The 19,069-nt window shown below is 34.5% G+C and overlaps 1 long non-coding RNA gene and 1 pseudogene across 6 annotated transcripts in view; both read right to left on the reverse strand.

Annotated features, from left to right (window-relative positions):
• Positions 1 to 19,069, reverse strand: part of LOC140606500 (uncharacterized) — a 236,734-nt gene that overhangs the window by 19,528 nt on the left and 198,137 nt on the right. The window contains exon 6 of one of the 6 annotated variants that reach the window (XR_012008848.1): positions 3,029 to 3,476. The exons of the other annotated variants lie outside the window; for them this stretch is intronic. This is a non-coding gene — a long non-coding RNA (uncharacterized lncRNA). Of the gene's footprint in view, positions 1 to 3,028; positions 3,477 to 19,069 lie in introns of those variants that run through there. 6 annotated transcript variants of the gene reach the window in all.
• On the reverse strand, positions 18,681 to 18,806 carry LOC140607587 (U4 spliceosomal RNA; annotated as a pseudogene).

Genomic DNA, 19,069 nt, shown 5'->3' on the forward strand with positions numbered 1-19,069 from the left:
TTTGTCCAAAACATAGAAATTGTTTATCATCACAGTTGCCTGATACAACTGACCCAAACCAGGAAAAACTCAGGAATAAGATTCCATAGGAGGATCTGGAAAGCTCCAGAATGTTTGTGGTAATCTAGAAGACCAGAATCCTGTGTGCATGCCTGGGAGAAACATTGGAAGGTTCTCATATCTCACTTCTGGCTGACTTGGAGGCTCTGTGTAAGCAAGAACTGAAGCTTAAGGCAGCATTGTCAGAGATGAAAAGTATACCCCCCCACCCCTCTGCCACACTCAGTCCCAACAGCAAGGGCTAGGAGACTTTTTGGTTCAATGAATTTAAGGAAATGCCCGTCATTAGCGACTAGTCGTTACTTGATCACTAAGCAAAAGAGCACAGACTTCTGTAGCCATACACAACAAAGAATGGACTTTACCAAACTGGCCCAGGAAAGTACTTAACAAATAGCAATCATAACAAAACAACTATAGCAAACAGAAACAAACAAACCTGAGAATGGGGGAAATCTGATTTCCAGAGTTGCCACATTATAATATTTAAAATGTTCAATTTTCAACAAAACGTTATAAAGCATGTGAAGAAATCTGAGTATGATTCATACCCAGGAAAAAAATAAATTAATAGAGGCACCTGAGTGGCTTGGTTGGTTTAGCATCTGACTCTAGATTTTAGCTCAGGTCATGATCTCAGGGTCATGAGATTAAGCTCTTCTTGGGCTCCGTGCTGAGTGTGGAGTGTGCTGGAGATTCCCTTTCCCTCTGCCCCTCCCTCCTCTTGCTCTCTCTCTCTCCAATATACATAAATAAATCTTTAAAAAAAAAAAAAAAGAAAGAAATTAGTAGAATCTTTCCCTGGAGAAGCCCAGATATTGGGCTTAGCAGACAAGAACTTTAAATCAACTATTTTAAATATGGTCAAAGAACTAAAGGGAACCACATACAAAGAAACCATGAGAATAATGTCTCACCAAAAATATCAATAAAGAGAGAGGAATTATAAAGAGGAAACAAATAGAAACTCTGTAGTTGAAAATTTTACTAAAGGACCTCAACATCAAATTTGAAGTAGAAGAAGGAAAAATAAAAGAAATTGAAAATGGTATAATTGAGATTATTCAGTGTGAGGAAAAGAAAGAAAAAATAGTGAAGAAGAATGAATCCAGCTTTAGAGATCCATAAGACTTCATCTAGGAAACCAACAGGCACATGGTGGAAGTTACAGAAGAAAAGAGAGAATATTTGAACAAATTGTGACCAACAATCATTAGAACATTTATTTCATGTCCAAGATGCTCAGAAAACTCCAAGTAGGATAAATTCAGAGAGATCCACATACAAATACATCATAGTCAAACTGCCAAAAGCCAAAGCCAAAGAATCTTGAAAACAGCAAGAGAAAAATGACTCATTATATACAAGGGAGCCTCAACAGCTGCTTTATTGTTATTACCATGGAGGCCAGAACACAGTGGGATGACATATTTAAAGTGCTATAAGTGGGATGCCTGGTGGTTCAGTTGGTTAAATGTCTACCTTTGGCTCAGGTCATGATCCCAGGGTCCTGGGATTGAGCCCCACATTGGGTTCCCTGCTTAGCGGTGAGTCTGCTTGTCCCTTTCCCCTTACCCCTTCCCCAGTTCATGCTCTCTCTTTCTTTCTTTCTCTATCAACAATAAATAGATAAAATCTTTAAAGAAATAAAAAAGTGCTATAAGAAAAAGACCAAAAATCAGCCAAAAATTCCATATTAAGCAAAACAATTCTTTAAAACTGAAGGATAAATTAAGATATTCTCAGAAAAACAAAAACTGAGACTATTTTGTTTCTAGAATTGCCTTATAAGAAATACTGAGAGTCCATGCTGAAATGAAACAAAGAATACCAGTTACTGATGTAAAATATCGTACAGAAGCATTTTTTTGTTTGTAACAGTTTTTTCCCATCTACTTTAAAAGGTAACAGCATAAAGCAATAATTATAAAACTGTGGAGATATAGACGTAATTTATATGATGATTATAGCACATGGAAGGAAGGAGAAAATGAGGTTATATCGGAATAAAGATTTTGTATACTATTGAAAATAAGTTGATATTTGCCTAAACTAAATTATAAATTAATATGCTAATTGCAACTCCCAGGGCAACTAGTGAAAACAACTTTAAAAAAATACTGAAAGAAACAACAAAGTAATTAAAACAGCATAGTAGGAAAAAAGTATGCATATAACACAAAGGTGGTAGTAATAGAAGATTAGAGAAACAAAAAGACAAGCATATGGAAAACAAATAGCAAAATGGGGGACTTGGGGCACTGATTCAAGCAACTGAATTGTAAATTTTTCTCAACAACCTGATTTTTATTAAAGTTCAGAGAAATGTAGGAACTCACATGGCCTTCCTTTTAAAAAAAAAAGTTTCTTTCCATGAAATTAACTAAAACTAATTAAGACATTTGTGAATAAATTAATAGACTTTTCCCCAATTCATTTTCTTACCTTCCAAAACATCTTCTTCCCTTACTGTTGCTTTTAGAGTTGCATGATTTGTCAGTTATCAGTGAAACATGTTCTGTTTTCAGCATTAAAAGAAAATAAGACTATCAAGTCTCCTTGAAGATAACCTCCATGATTTCCATGTCACTTGTCCTATATCTTGATTGAGTGTGACGGAATATCATAGATTATTTTAAGAAGTTGTTTTTGGTTCTCATGTATAATTTGGTCAAACAACTGCAAATTCAACATTTTACCGAAAGATAGCACTTTACAACTTTTCAAAATCGCACTGTTTCATTTTGCACACTTTCTACACCACGCAACTTTAAATAGAATTCCAAACACAAACACCATTAACTGCGTTTCTGTATTTTATAACAAGATTGAAAATTCTGACAATGCCTGGATGATTGGCCAATTTTCTCTAGGAATCCTTTATATAATAGCATATTACCCTTTGGATAATACCCAGTTTCTTTAGTTGCATCAGTGAGGAAAAAGTGCAGGTTAGAAAGTTGGCAAAACTATTTTCAGAAAATAAACCTTAACATTTTCCTTAAAGTTTGAGGTACAATAACCTAACAAAGAAGTTCCTAGGAATATTCTCAAGAAATATTTTAAAGCTTATGTGGCTTTCTACTGAAGCAAATCAATCAATCAAATATATGGGAAAATATTTAATTTATCTACAAATTATTAACATAAAAGTTAGAAAAACTTAGTGTTGTGTTTTTGTTTTATTCTCTGCAAACAGATTTATTTCCAGCTGCCCTAAGCATGCAGGCAATTAGGTAGAAAGAGAAAACAATGTTATAAGAAAGATGGTTTGAACAAAATAACTGGTAACTTTCAGCCCAAAAGATTTTGTTTTTCCACTTGAATTTGGATAATTCTTCTTCTTCTTCTTCTTCTTCTTCTTCTTCTTCTTCTTCTTCTTCTTCTTCTTCTTCTTCTTCTTCTTCAATCCTATTCTAGAAAACATTCCCAACAGAAGGAATCAAATTGAGGATCCAAAATCTAGTATTCGGAGATTCATCATATATTTCATTATGTTAAGCATGTTAAATGCTCTGAGAAATCTTTCAGTAAAAACAAACAAACAAAAAACAAACACTTCTGTTTCCTGGGCATTTCCAAAACTTTATAAGTAAGCATAATTTTTATTTTATAGATGTTTTCTGCCATTGAATAGTTTTTAAAAATTGGTATAAAGTTAACTAACAAAAATCAAACTAACAACGTCTATTATTATTTTATGGTCATATGAAGTACTGGTGGTGGTATAATGAAGGATACAATCCCATTAATTGCTGATGGGTAGTACAGTCATATACAATCCTTATGGAAAACCAATTTGCAATATGGATGAGAAGTTTCAAAATTTTTAAGCTATTGGACCAGGTACTGCTCTTATGAATTTATCCTAAGGAAATTGGATGAACTGCATAACTTTACATACAAAGATATTCACAGGATTTATAAATGCCTAAGACAGGGGAATGAACAGATACATTATAGATACTATATAGAGAAATGTTAATTTGATGAAAAAGAATACTTAATGGAATGAGAAAGGTTTACACCAAATGATGAGATGAAACATATTGGTTGTAATACCTATACAATATGTGTGCCATCATATAAAAATATATGCACAATTGTACCTAGAGAAATGGTACAAAGGTATGAGCTAAAATGGTAACTATGGCTATTTCTATCCAGAGTAATTACGTGTATTTTTGTTTGCCTGTTTTATTTTTCCATATAGTCCATTTTCTATAATTAACATATATTATTTTTCATAATACAATGGTATTTATAAAATAGAACATGATTATGTTTTTTCCCATTTTTACCTCCAATAAAAACCTTGAGAAAAGCTGAGTATTTGTAGTGAGGGCTTTGATCTTTTGGAATCTTTTCACTTGAAGGATTGGAAATGTTGAGTCAAATTATACGACCATATTGTAAGCTATTAATTATACTCCTTCGAAGCTTGTAGTTTGAGATATTTTGTAACTCCTAACTTATTAAAGTATAGTTTTTCTTTTAAATATTTTGTGTGGGTTTTAAAAGATGACATATGTTTCAAATATATTTTCAACAGGCAAAATATAAAAGAGGCATTAGAATGAATTAGTGAGGCTTTATGGCATCTACCCAGAGAGCATAGTATATGTTCTTTACAACATAAATGACAGACTAAGATGATGTGTGTTTCACTCTAAAAATCCAAAAGGCTAGAAACAAGCTATCTAGCTATTTTGATGGCTGCGCAAAGAGTTGGCTGTAGCGGTTAGCTTCCAAGAATGTGTGAGTCAAACACACACAAGTTGTCTTGGATTCTAGCCAAAAGACTACCTAGAGGGGCAAAGCAAAATCAGCAGAGACAAACTGAAGGTAATGCTATATTCTTACAAGCCAAGGAAGGAGTAACCTCCAGCCAGAAGTAAAATGCATTCATTTATATCAATGAAACTTATAAAGGAGATACTCCCAGAGATGGCAAGAGGAACTCTGAAGAAACAATGAATGAAGTTTAGGCTTTCTGAACATGTTCCTACAGGATCTGTCTGCTAATAACCACACTATCAGTGAAGTCAGAACTTTCGTCTCTCTCTTTAGCTCTTTTTCTCTCCCAAGCTGCATCTCTGGAGGAGTTAGAAATTCTAGAGGTATGGAGTAACACCTGCTGGGAAAACCCCAGATTTAAATGGGCAGTGAGAGGGGCACCTGGGTGGCTCAGTTGGTTGGCTGCCCAGCTCTTAATTTCAGTTTAGATCATAATCTCTGTGGGATTAAGACCCCCATGGGGCTCTGTGCTCAGTGTGGCATCTAATTGAGATTCTCCCTCTCCTTCTCCACCTGTCCCTCCAAGCCCTCTGCCCTAAGGCCCTCCTCCCCTGGCTCCTGTACACTCTCTTCAAATAAATAAAAAAATTGTTTAGGGGATCCCTGGGTGGCTCAGTGGTTTAGCGCCTGCCTTTGGCCCAGGGCATGTTCCTGCAGTCCTGGGATCCAGTCCCACGTCGGGCTCCCTGCATGGGGCCTGCTTCTCCCTCGCCTGTGTCTCTGCCTCTCTCTCTCTGTGTGTGTGTGTGTGTCTCATGAATAAATAAATAAAATCTTAAAAAAAAAAAAAAACCTTTTTTTTTTTTTTTTAAATAAGTGGGCAGTAAGAGACAAAAATGAAATTGTTTATTATTATAGCTTCTAGCTTGTGGTTGCTTAGGTAAGCCTTATTTAGTGGGGAAAGAATAGGATTGTTAGAAAAATACATGAATTTCCATTAAATTTAGATTCCATAAAAACAACAAATACTTTTTAAGTAGTGCTGCAAATATTGCATGCGATTTCAGTATATTAAAATATCCACTGTTCATCTGAAATTCAAATTTAACTGAGATTTCAGTATTTTCATTTGCCAAATCTGTCAATCCTACATTCTTTTTATTACTTAATGTTTTCTGGATGGAAAATCTTGTTTGAAATCAAAAGCATCACCCATGCTTTCTTTTTATTGTATTTTCCTGGTATATTTTCCCATCTATTTATTTTAACCTTTCTGGATCACTTTATTTTTAGATTTTCTCCTGTACACAGCAAAGAATTGAGTTTTGATTTATGTACCCCAGTCAAATCTTTTCCTACTGACTTAGGTCCATTTAAGTTTATTATTATGGTTAATATGTTTGGTTTCAGTGCTACCATATCATGTTGCCATGTATTATGTGTCAGTGCAAAGTCATTTCACACTTTTAGCTTTTTTCTTTTTCTCCCCCCCCCCCCTTTTTTTGGTATTCTCTTGGTAAATAGAGAGGATCACATTTTTATTCTAAAACACCTTTCTATGAATTATTCTTTGGTTCTCTCCCTATGTGGTTGCTATAGACTTTCTTCTCCTCCTGATCCTTAGCTAATAGCAGGTGGCCCTCTGCATGGCTGTCTCTAGCTCCAGGTTTTGATAATTGCTGTTGCACTTCAGGCATGGGAGGATTGGGGGTGGTGGAGTAGGAAAACAGTACATTGCTATTATTAGTGCCAGAGTAATCAACACTCTACCTTGTGGTTTCCTTATATCCAGACCAAACATGTGTGATTAGCCCCCTTTCATTATTTTTTTATGAAGATTGATTTATTTATTTGAGTTTGAGAGGGAGAAAGAGAGAGAAAAAGGGAAAGAGAGAACACATAGAGGGGAGAGGCAGAGGGAGAGGGAGAGTCTTAGTAGACTCCCCACTGAGTATGGAGCCTGATATGTGGCCAATCCTCCAACCTGATATCACAACCTGAGCTGAAATGAAGAGTCCACTGCTTAACTGACTGTGACACCCAGGTGTGCCAACTAGTACCTTTTTAAAACTTTTTAAAAACATACCAAACTTGAGACTTTATGCATTTCCTGCTAACCCTGACTGATACACAAAGCAAACATTTCATTTACAAGTAACAAGTCATATAGTGAATGGTTACAATGAGAAAGAAGACCATTGGATATAGAAGATAATTCTGAAATATTTCCCAAAATATATATAAGAAGGAGATGGAGATAAAAATAAAAAAAAAGGTGCACTACAATGTTTGCAGATCATAGGTATCTGTTATGTATAAAATCTGTATTCATGAAGAAAGAACAGATAGTAAAGAATCAATAATAAAAGAGATAATAAAAGAGCTGACTTGAGGAAAAAAAGGGCCCGTAAATTGAAATGGATCACCAATATTCAGGAAAAACACCGAGGAGATCATTCCTTACCTTGATCTGGAAAATGCTCAGCAGCCCTGAAATCTATCACAATGACCAATAATAGAAGCCTTTTTCCAGTGAATTCAAAGTCAATCTCATAATTCAACATGCCCTTATAGGGCGCTATAACAGTCCATCAGATTTGTAAAATTTGGATGAAATCTGCCATCCCAGAATTTAACATACAATTTAATTAAGATAAAGAGACAAGGAAATACTATTTACCCAAATATGGAGGTTGGAAAGATGAACTGCCTAAAAAAGGTAGATTCTATGTGACAAAAAGTCCATAAGGGTAATAACCCTGCCAACTTGGTTACTGTTTGCCAGCCCTTAGCACCCTGTCAGTGCTCAGTAGATGTTCGTTGGGTGAATGAAAAATACAAAAATGAAGCTGGCCTCAGAAATCTTAGTGACACTAAAATGTCAGTAGAAAATTGAATAACATTTACAGAAGAAAAATAAATGTGATCCAGTCACTGTAGATAAAATATTTCTCAGACATGGCAGGCTCAGAAAATGCCTTATCTAAATATCCTTCTTAAAAAAAATTCATAAAAATATTTTATGCTAACAAAAATGTTTCAGAGTAAAAATACATGAGTGTCAGTCCAGAGTATCATGTGATATGATAGCATCATAATTATTGAACTCAGATTAATAAGCAAAAAAATGTTTATCCTAAAGAAATATTCAGTGGTCAGCCTGATATTCAAGAAGGCAGTATTCAATATGTAGAAAAGAATAAAAACAGTGACTAGAGTTCTTACTAATAAACTATGGCTTACTCATATAATAGATTAATATGAAGTCATTAAAATTATATTTTTAAAAATTAGTGGCCTATGAAAAATGTTACAGTTTGATGTTAAATGAAATGAGAGGATGCAAAAATATTAGGTGAGTTTTGGCTTCTTACTTTACATTATATAGTATTTCATTAATTCCAAGGTACATCGTTTTTATATTTTAACATCCTGCAAGAGATGTTACTTTACAGTTGATGGGATCTTAGAATGATTTAAATATAGCAATTTATTTATGATGTGTTAAAATTATGGACTTTGTTTACTTGAATTTATTAATCAGATGTTACTGATCTTTGTAATACTTTCTCCTCATGCAAAAAATGCCATTGAATTTAAGGCATTCAATGTGTAATGGTATTATTAAATGACGGAAATAGTTTTTGAGGGAACATTCCATCATATTTTTATGCTTTGAGAAGCAAGAAATGCTTCAGTATCCAAATACGTTTTTCCCACAGTGAGCAAACAAGAGAATTCCATTAAAATTTTACTAAATTTTGAAAAAAAAAAGGAATATGAAAACAAAATGGACAATTATTTTCTGGAGAGAATTCTATAAGCAATGCCTTTAAAAAATATCAGTGAACTGACAAAACTGTATTCTTCCATTGACTACAAATTGCACTGATTTTGTATCTTGTTGGAGATATGGACTCATCTTCTTCCAGAGACTATCAATATTATTAATTCTCATGTTTCTTTTTAACCGCTAACTTGTCCTGCACTGCACTCAGTTTACAGCTATTGATTAACAGAACTATGGAGAAGATTAAAAAGAATTTTTAAAACCTAAATCTTGAGCCTTTTTTTGATAGAACTTCTTGTGTCTTTGAAGTTTAAAAGAATACTAATGCAAAGTAATGTCTTTTTATACTAAATCACATTTTTTTACTATGCTTTAAAATCTGGAAGCAAAGTTACAGTCAAATACTTTAGAATATATTATTTTCTCCCTATTTAATTGGGGGGAAAAGCCATAAATATCCTCAGCTGTGAAGTCACATGAATTTTTTATCAATATTCTGTGAGAAATCTGTGGAGTTGCTTAGTTTGCCCTAACTACCTACAAAGGTGATTAAAAAAAATAAAAATCAATGTTAGTATCTTGACATTTAACCATCAACATGTCAAATTTAAACTGAATTTATATTCATTTAATTTATATTAAAAGCATGTTGACATGGATGATTTGTTCAGTTTTAGGTAAAATGCTATTATCATCATATTATCATCACCCATCTGTTTAATAAAATACATGATGGCATGTAATTTTTTATATAGGGTGAGTAGTAATTCTTCCACACAGTGTATGATGCTTTATTTAATGTAAGAGTGTAATGTTAAAGCTACTTCTAGCCTATGTAATTGTTTTCATGTTTAAGGCGCATAAAGTTCTTCAGATGAAGGATTTCACTTCTTAAGTCCTAGACATGTCCATATGTTTTGACCATGGAGGATATCTTGATGGAATTGAAATAGAGTTTCAGAATTGATCAGACATGAGCTATGTGGCCTTGGGAAAAGAAAATTATGTGATCATTTTCAGTCTTGGTTTCATTTGCACAGACTAGCAGTGAGCATACTTTCTCATAGAGTAGAGTTGAAAATTAAATAAACCCAAATATGTAAAGCACCTTGTAATAGTGCTCAGCATATAGAACATATTCAAGAACTTTTAGATCTCTTCTGTGAACGCAGAGAAATTCAATTTTGGAATGAAATTTCCCTAAATTGTGGCCTTTCCTTTGGAAATAAATTTTTCATCTTTTGTCTAGATATTTAGGAGAGTGCTACAAATTTAAGCACAGTGCATTCAATTAACAAGAACAGTGCAGAAAGTACAGATTTAATCTTTTTTTTTTTTTTTTTTTTTAATGATAGTCACACAGAGAGAGAGAGAGAGAGGCAGAGACACAGGCAGAGGGAGAAGCAGGCTCCATGCACCGGGAGCCCGACGTGGGATTCGATCCTGGGTCTCCAGGATCGCGCCCTGGACCAAAGGCAGGCGCTAAACCGCTGCGCCACCCAGGGATCCCCAGTTTTAATCTAATAGGCTTTCCTGCAGTTACAAAGTTGTTGCACCACAAAAAGGATGTCTTGATGTTCCACAAGTGAATCTTTAAATTAAAGATGGCCTCTGACAAAATTCTAAAGCCAAGCTTTGTTTTTAGCTCCAAAATTGCTGTCTGGTGCTAGTTAGTTTGCTAGATACTTGAAAGCCCATAGTTGGGTCCTCATGTGATCATATTTTGTGGTGTCCCAGACCTTTTGCAGCTATAGGGCAGAAGTATGCCAGCACTAGTGAGCAGCAACCCTCCTTTGTGCTCTTGTTTCAATAAATGGTCTTTGGCATGGATCTGTTTCTGAGACCTGGTGGCATTGCTTTCCTGGTTCTTCAGGCTGTCTGAGAAATGCACCTCTGCTTTGCATTAGCCAGTCTTGTCTTTGAACCCCAGCTTGATGGATACTGGAGTCCTGATAGCTTTTGACAGAATTCACCAATCTTAGGTAACAAATTGTCTCTCTGCTTTTTCTACTATCAAACTCTCCAGATCAACCTGTCACAATGGAATGCAAAATTGAGAAGATATCTGATCATCATGGGCCTGGATTATCAAGTCTTGCTATGAACTGAATGGAGTTGGTTGTGTTGTTTTGGCAGAGCTGAAAGTCTTTCATTTGGCTGTCAGGCAACTGTAATTCATAAAGCATACAAAAAAGCCTTCCTGATGTATTCATACAAATACAAGGAAAATATCATTCAACAGATCTTGCCAAATGAATTATGAAAAGTTAAAGTCAGAGAGGAAGATATAAATTAAAGGCAGTCATAGGTTCCAAGGAAGAATGGAAGGCTCTAAAAATTGGTAAACTATCTTAGGAAATAAAGTCGATTAGTGAAAATTAAAATAGGTTTAGCTTATTTTTACATTAAAAAAGAGAAAGATCTTTAAAAATATAACTTGATCAGAAAATAGTGAATGAGTTTGTCAAAATTTGTTAACATCCTTCTTGTGGTTGAATGAGAAATAGAAATACTGAAGATTTTAAACATTTCTAGGAAAAATGATAAGCATGTGTATTAAACTGTAAAGGATAGCTTTGGAAAAATAAAATCTGAATATATTGCTTTTGTCTAAAAAAAAAGAATTTAAAAAAATTATACCAATTCAATAAGAAGACTAAGGACCAGCAAACATACATGTATACCTGTTAAGTACCTATCCTACTAGAGCAAAATAAAAGGCTAGATTATTATCTTTAAAAGAAGTATATGTAATGCAAAATTACTCAGAAAAGTAGTAGGTGAAGTAATAGAATATGTTCAATTGGTAATCAAGTTTCCTGACCTGAGTGATCGCAGGTCCAGCTAATTTCACAGGCAGTTTAAATCAAATATATTCAAACATCATATGACAGACTATCCTTATTTATGAAAGTATTTCAGAGAAATAGCCCAAGTTATTTCTTGTAAAAAAAAATACAACAAATATATCAATAGTGAGACTTTGGAAGTTGGTTTTAAGGTCACTACATGATAAGGATGCTGTTTTTCATCACTGTTGGTCAGCATTGAACTGAAGGATCAAAAAGATAGAAAAAATATTTTAAAAAGAAAAAAGAAAATGTGAAATGAGAAAACTGAAAATTGAAAAGGCAAGTTAAAAATAGAAAATCCAAGACCAGCAACAGACCATCAGAATTAATAGGAATTCAGCAAAGTGCCTAGGTACAAAACAAACATAGGTACATTAAGATCAAAATTCTTACAATATAATAAAAGTAAACATTTTGAAAATAAAATAATAAAAAATATCCTATTCACATCAGCAATAAAATCTATATGAAATGTAGAAGTAAATTTAATAAAATAATATCAAAGGAGTATAAAAAATGACAGACATCAAAATAAACATAAATCAAAACAGAGCTATACTATGTCCATGGTTAGGAGATATCTATAAAACAGATATAAAAAAATTAAGCATTTAAACTGAAGAAACTGGACATAGGAAGGAATACACACACACACACACACACACACACACAAAGGAGAAAGAAGAGGTTTATAAATATAAAAGCTGAAATTATTCCAGCAGGACAAAACCTCCTCCACCTCACAAACACAAAGAAATTTTACAATACAATGGTCGGTTCTCCAGGAAAACATTGTCTATAAAAATTGATTAAAGGAGACACATAAAACAAATACAAACAACTACAGAAAAACTTGAAAATACAGTACATGACTCATTCCTTCTCCAAAGAAGACATACACATGGCCAACAGAAACATGAAAAAATGTTCAAAATCACTCAGCATCAGGGAAAAACAAATCAAAATCACAATGGGATACCACCTCACACCAGTCACAATGGCTAAAATGATGAGTCAGGAAATGACAGATGTTGGCGAGGATGTGGAGAAAGGGGAACTCTTGTACACTGTTGGTGGGAATGTAAACTGATGCAGCCACTCTGGAAAACAGTATGGAAGTTCCTCAAAAAGTTGAAAATAGAGCTAGCCAGCAATGGCACTACTGGATATTTACCCCAAGGATACAAGTGTAGTGATCCAAAGGGGCACCTGCACCCCTAAGTTCATAGCAGCAATGTCCACAATAGCCAATTTATGGAAAGAGCCCAGATGTCCATCAACAGATGAGTGGGTAAAGAAGATGTGTGGTATATATATATATATATACACACACAAATAAATATATATTTATATATATAATGGAATATTACGCAGCCATCAAAAATGAAATCTTGGAACTAGAGGATATTATGCTAAGTGAAATAAGTCAATCAGAGAAAGACAATTATCATATGATCTCACTCATATGTAGAATTTATGAAACAAAACAGAAGATCACAGGGGAAGGGAGGGAAAAATAAAACAAGATGAAATCAGAGAGGGAGACAAACCATAAGAGATTCTTAATCATAGGCAACAAACTGAGGGCCAATGGATGGGGAAGGGGGTAACCGGGTGATGAACATTAAGGAGGGCATGTGATATAATGAGCACTTGGGTATTACATAAGACTGATGAATCACTGACCACTACTTCTGAAACCAATAATACCTTATATGTTAATTAATTGAATTTAAATAAAAATTTAAAAAGCCACCAAATTAATATGATTTTGTCAGAAACATATCAAATAGATAATGTCTATCATCAGAATTCTTTTGAAACCTTAAGAAGATGAACCAATTAACAAATTAGCACAAGGTTAGGGTCATCTTGATATATGATGCTCATGAGGAGAGCACAAAAGAAAATTATGGGACTGTGTTTCCCAGTTGTGCAATCTACTCAACCAGAACCATCTGAGGGTTTATTTATTTTTATTTTTTTAAAGTTTTTATTTATTTGAGACAGAGAGAGAGAGAGCACAAGTCGGGGTAGAGGCAAAGGGAGAGGGAGAAGCAGATTCCTTACTGAGTAGGGAGCCCAACGCAGGGCTTGATCCCAGGACCCTGAGATCATGACCTGAGCCAAAGGCAGATGCTTAACCAGGATGACCAGAAGGTTTATTTTTGAAATCATATTCCTAGACCTTAACTCACTGCCAAAATCAGGATCTTGGAGGTGAGCAACAGTGAAGAGGTGAGCATATATGAAGCTAAGGAAGCTATGCTCTTTAATAGGGTTGCTATGTGATTCTGATGCATGTGTCGTGAATTTTAGAACCACTGTCATAAACCAATATAAGTAATAAATATAGTAATATATAATCTATAAAATGTTAACAATAACAAAACAAATACAGAATAACAGCAGCTCTAAAAGAATAAAAACATAAGTAAGGATTATCTCCAGACAGTACTTTGAGGAATTCCCAAAGAACTCCAAGAAATAATCCATGCTTTGCTTAGGTACAATGTTAATATAATCCATAATGTTATTATTAGCCAGTCCTAAATTGGTACTTGCAAAAAATATTTTTACACTGTAAGTTTACTTACTAATATTGATTGTAATTTAATATAGCTTTCTTGCATTTCAACAAATTGAGGTTATATATGGGAGAAAAAATATTGGTTTTGTAGACTTTATGCCAGATAGGATTTTTTCATTTCTATTTTGTATAACTAGAATCAATAGTGATCAATGTAAATTGAATTAAGTCAATTCTGTAGCAGGGGAATAACCAATATGACATTTAAATGTCTCTTCTAGCTCCAGTTTTAAAGTTTTACCATTATGCTTAAAGTTTTACCAGCAAATGAGAAATCTGTATATATTATTGATCAGATTGAATTTTTTTTCACAATGAAATGGAGCATTCTATATTCTCAAGTGCTATAAAATACCTTGAAATAACTATGGTGGATATTTCCCTGATCAATAATTTTTCAAATTATGCTTCATGTATTTCCAATGCAGATTTTATGTACAGAGATGTTAGTAAACCTTGATGATTCAAGACCAGGGCTGAAGCTGTTATAAGAAGAATTGATGATATTCTCTGAATTATCTGTGATGTGCCCTTTCCACCAACTGGACATAAGTTCACTGTATTCACTTTTCTTATCACCCCATCATTCTTGGTTAACTGTTAAGCATAGTTTAGTGAAGCATTTACATGCTTTTCTAATAGACTTGCATATAGTTTCCCCCTGACCTAGCACATTCTAGTAAATACAACATACAACCTGTTGAGGAAATAGAATCACTCTAGATAACCTAGTCTGTGAATTGCCATCTTGACAATAGGGGCTGAAGAAATTTGTAATTCAAACAGGGTGGAGGGAGTGTTTGCTCTAAAATCACAAAGATATTTAAATTATTATAAAGGGTAAAACATATGGGCAGTATCATTTTGATTAGATGCATTATTTCTTGGTATCACAATTTCTCAGAGAAATGATTATGTTGGCTAGTTATAAATAATAAAATGAGGACATTAAATATGGTTTTAAAAAAGTATCATAATGTCAATGAAGGAATGGGTACTGCCTTGGGAAATAGAGACTGATTCTTCTATTTTAGGGAGAGCGATTGGGTAGGACAGAGATGAAACTGACAAAGTCAAGTCAGGTTGCTCTAATGGGCATGACTTGCTATTATCCTTATGAGCAGAGACGAAGTTTATTGTCTGGATATTGGTGAAAGAGAGAAAGTCTTTTGAATACACATATGCTTCCTCTTGACTATACTGGGCTGAATATGTTTACACGTGTAACTCTCTTTCCTTTTCTCAAATATCCAACACAATCTTCATCCCAAGTGCCATGAAGCCACCAAGAGAGGCAAATATCAACATGCCCAATGAGGGCTGACTAACAATCCAGTCTCATCTAGTAATATGGTAGGTGGCGTAGAGCATCAGAATTGTATGTATGGTATCATTTCAGTTAATAAGTTAAAAGTAGTCAGGAAGGTATAAATTCTATAAGACAGGGATTTTACATATTTTTTCTGATTCTCAAAATGCTAAAAAGTAAGAATTTTTCAAGTTGTATATTTGTATATACATATATACACACACACATATATATATGCTCAGAGAGGTTAAGTAACCAGCTGAAGGTTACACAGATAATAAGTGGTAGGTTTCAAATTCATATCTGTTTTTTCATCAATGTCTGTGTGCTCCATTCCTCTACATTGGTCACTACTTTAAGTGAATTATTCCATCAAAAACATATTTAGTATACAAATTTCTTGGTAATTAATAAGCTTATCCAAGTGTCTGCAATATCATTTAATTTTAATGTAACATATATTTCAGCATCTGAAATGAAGTTTCACTATATTATTAACAGTTACTTGAAGCAATGCATTCCAAAATATATACTAGATTGCTCATAATTCAAACTAATGGTTTCCATTAAAAAATTATTACAAGCAATGTAAAGAATCAACATTGGTTGTTCAAAGCTAACATGCATAAATATAAACACAAGACCACTATCAGATGGAGAATGAATTCTCAATGAATATAATTGAAGCATAGAGCAAAGTTTAAAATGCATTTGATCTTGCAAGTCATTCTGTTTTGTGATTTTCCTAATGCTATAACCACATGAATGTAATTAATAACATATACAACTGAATCCTGATTTTCGAAAGAAATCCCTTTCTACTAACCTAAAATCTTGAAAATTAGGATTAGACTTTTATTATATCAAAGTTTTATATCAAAGCAAATGTGATAATGTGAATGCTTTTTTTTGTTTCCCCTCAGGTTGCCATATATGTCTAGGCAATAAACAAATTGAGCTGGGCAATCTATATGTAATTAGTTAAGTTATCAAAGAAGAATGATCCCTAGGATTTCTGGCTTCAAGAAAAATTTTGAGTTTGTTCTAATAATCTGTTTTTCTGATTAGAGTTATGTTGTTTATATAAAATTTAAAAAAGAAAACAAAACATTTTTTATAATGTATTTCCCAAAATAATAATTTTCCATGTGATGTTTTCCCCTGTGTATATCTATGTGCAATGAATGCTGCTTTTAAAGATAATATGCAATAACAGAGTTCCAAAAACTTTCTTTTAATATCACAAAAGATGAAATAATGAGTTTATATCTCACAATCAGTGGAGATGAACCTCAGATTTCTGGTTTAATCATGTATGCTGATGGTAATATCGTTTACTGGGAAGGGGAAGTCTGAAATGAATTACCAAAACCGGTTGTAGGGATGGCTGGGTGCCTCAGTGGTTGAGCATCTGCTTTTGGCTCAGGGTGTGATGTTGGGGTCCTGGGATTGAGTACCCTATAGGGCTCCCTGTGAGGAGCCTGCTTCTCCCTCTGTGTATGTCTCTGCCTCTCTCTGTGTGTCTCTCACGAATAAATAAAATCTTAAAAAAAAAAACCACAAGAGGTTCTAGAGTGGAAATTGAGATATCAAATGAGTCAAGAGGTATGCAGTAGGAAATAGAAGAGAAATATATTGAGGATGTAAGTTTGGTAGCTACCTGCATTTGGATGACATTAAAGTGTGAAAAATGAATGATATCAATTTGGGCAAGAATGTAGAGTAAGGAAGTGAAGTTGGCAAAAGAAACTGAAAATGATGTCCCAGTGAAAAAGAAACACAGAAGGCAGTATTTTAATGAAAGAAAAGAGAGGAGTATTTCAAGAAGAAAAAAGAAGTCCAAAGCCCTTGAATGCTGATGATCGCTCAGGTGAAGGACAACAGCGGAGTCAGATCAAATGAGATTAACAACATAGCGCCTGTAATCACACACAATTCCAGTGTACAGTTTCAGGGTGGTGGAAACTATGTATGTGGGACCGAAGAACAAATGAACAGGTTTAGTCATAGCCATGTCATAAAAATTAGATAACCTGAAACATTCTTCCTGCTAATGCCAGGAAGGAAAAGGCTTCAGCTACTGGTGGGTGGGTGTGAGTGTTGGCAGCATGGGGCAGGAGGCTCAGACTGGGGTGTTTGTAGTTGCCTGGTGTCTGTGCAGCCCTATAAGCTGAAGTTAGAACTAATGAAGATTGCAGGGATGGATCCTCAGCAGCCAAGGCTGCAGCTGTCTACAGTGGCATCAAGTGCTGGTGGGCTTGTTGGAGGCAAAGGCTCTTGGGGTCCTTCCCATCTCTTTTCTCTTGTGGGGAAATTCGTGGCTGAGGAGCTTCCTCTGGCATCTGCTCAGGGGCACACTTATGGGGTGGTGGCCCCGTGTCTAATGCACGGGCATCTCTGGAGGGGGCAGGGAGCCAGGTTGTAGCGTGCAGAGGTCGATGGAGCAGTCACAGGGCTAGTCTGGAGTCCACGTGTGCTTGGAGCTCCAGTGGCTCCGGGGACTCAGGTGGCCGCTGTCACTGCAGAAGTGTCCCCAGTGACCTAGGCACAGACACCTGGAGTGGCTCTGCAGCCTGAGTGCGTAAAGTACGCATGCCCATCTCAAGATTCTTAAGATCACATCTGTAGAATCTATTTCTTATTTAACATTAGGTATATACCAATTTGAGAATTAGGAAGAGTAAGGAGGCCATTCTGCGTCTTCAAACAATTTGATTTCATTTGCCATACACTTGTTTAGAATTTTTGTATCTATATTTATGGATTCTCTGTGATTTTCTTTATTCCTACTGTTCCTGTCTGATTCTGAAATCAAGTTTACACTGGCATCGTGCAACAAGTTAGACCATTTTCTCCCTTTCTATTAAACAAATGATGTGTAAATTGAAATGATCTGTTTCTTGAAAGTAGAAACTGCTTGTAAAATTGTCTGGATGAGATGTTACCTTTGTGAAAATATTTCTAGCTATTTCTTCAGGCTTTATATGTATTCTGCCTTTATATTTCTTCTTCAGTTTGAGTAAGTAAAATTTTTCTAGGCATGCATACATTGAATCTAATTTTTGGAACTTAAGTATGAAAGCTTTTCATGGTGGTAACTTACCTTTCTAATTATTGTGTATTTCTAGTTATGTGCCCTTTCTCATTTTATCTATCATTTATTCTTAATGAATTTTGCTACTGTTTCCCTAATTTTGTTAGTCTTTCAAATAGCCACTTTTTAACTTTGTTAATTCCATTATACCTCTTTATTTTTTAATTCAACTTTGCTCATATCTTTAAGATGCCTTTACTCTTGATTTCTGTGTTCTGTATTTTTCCCTCACATCTCAGTCCAGAATTTTAACTTACTAATTTTCAGGCTTTGCTTTTTTAATGTACAAATTGAATGCTATGAATTTCCCTCTGTAGCAATAATTGTGCTTCAGATAAACCTCATTGGCTGCAATATTGCCACTGCACAAAGCTTGAATTTCCCTCTATATTATGCTTCATCGTGTACCATGATTATTTAACTTATCTGAAAATGACAACCATTATTTTAAAAGATGACTTTGCTAGATGCAAAATTCCAGGTTGATAGTGACTTTCTCTCAAACTTTGAAAACTGGATTCCATTGTCTACTTGTTTCTTTTTTTGCTGTGGAGAAGTCAGTTGTCAGTTTCACTGTCATTGCTTTGTTGGTGACCTGATTTTCTGTTATTTATCCTTCTTCCACTTTGGGTTCAGA

Source organism: Canis lupus, chromosome 16 (assembly GCF_048164855.1).
Source record: "Canis lupus baileyi chromosome 16, mCanLup2.hap1, whole genome shotgun sequence".
NCBI classification, from domain to species: domain Eukaryota; kingdom Metazoa; phylum Chordata; class Mammalia; order Carnivora; family Canidae; genus Canis; species Canis lupus.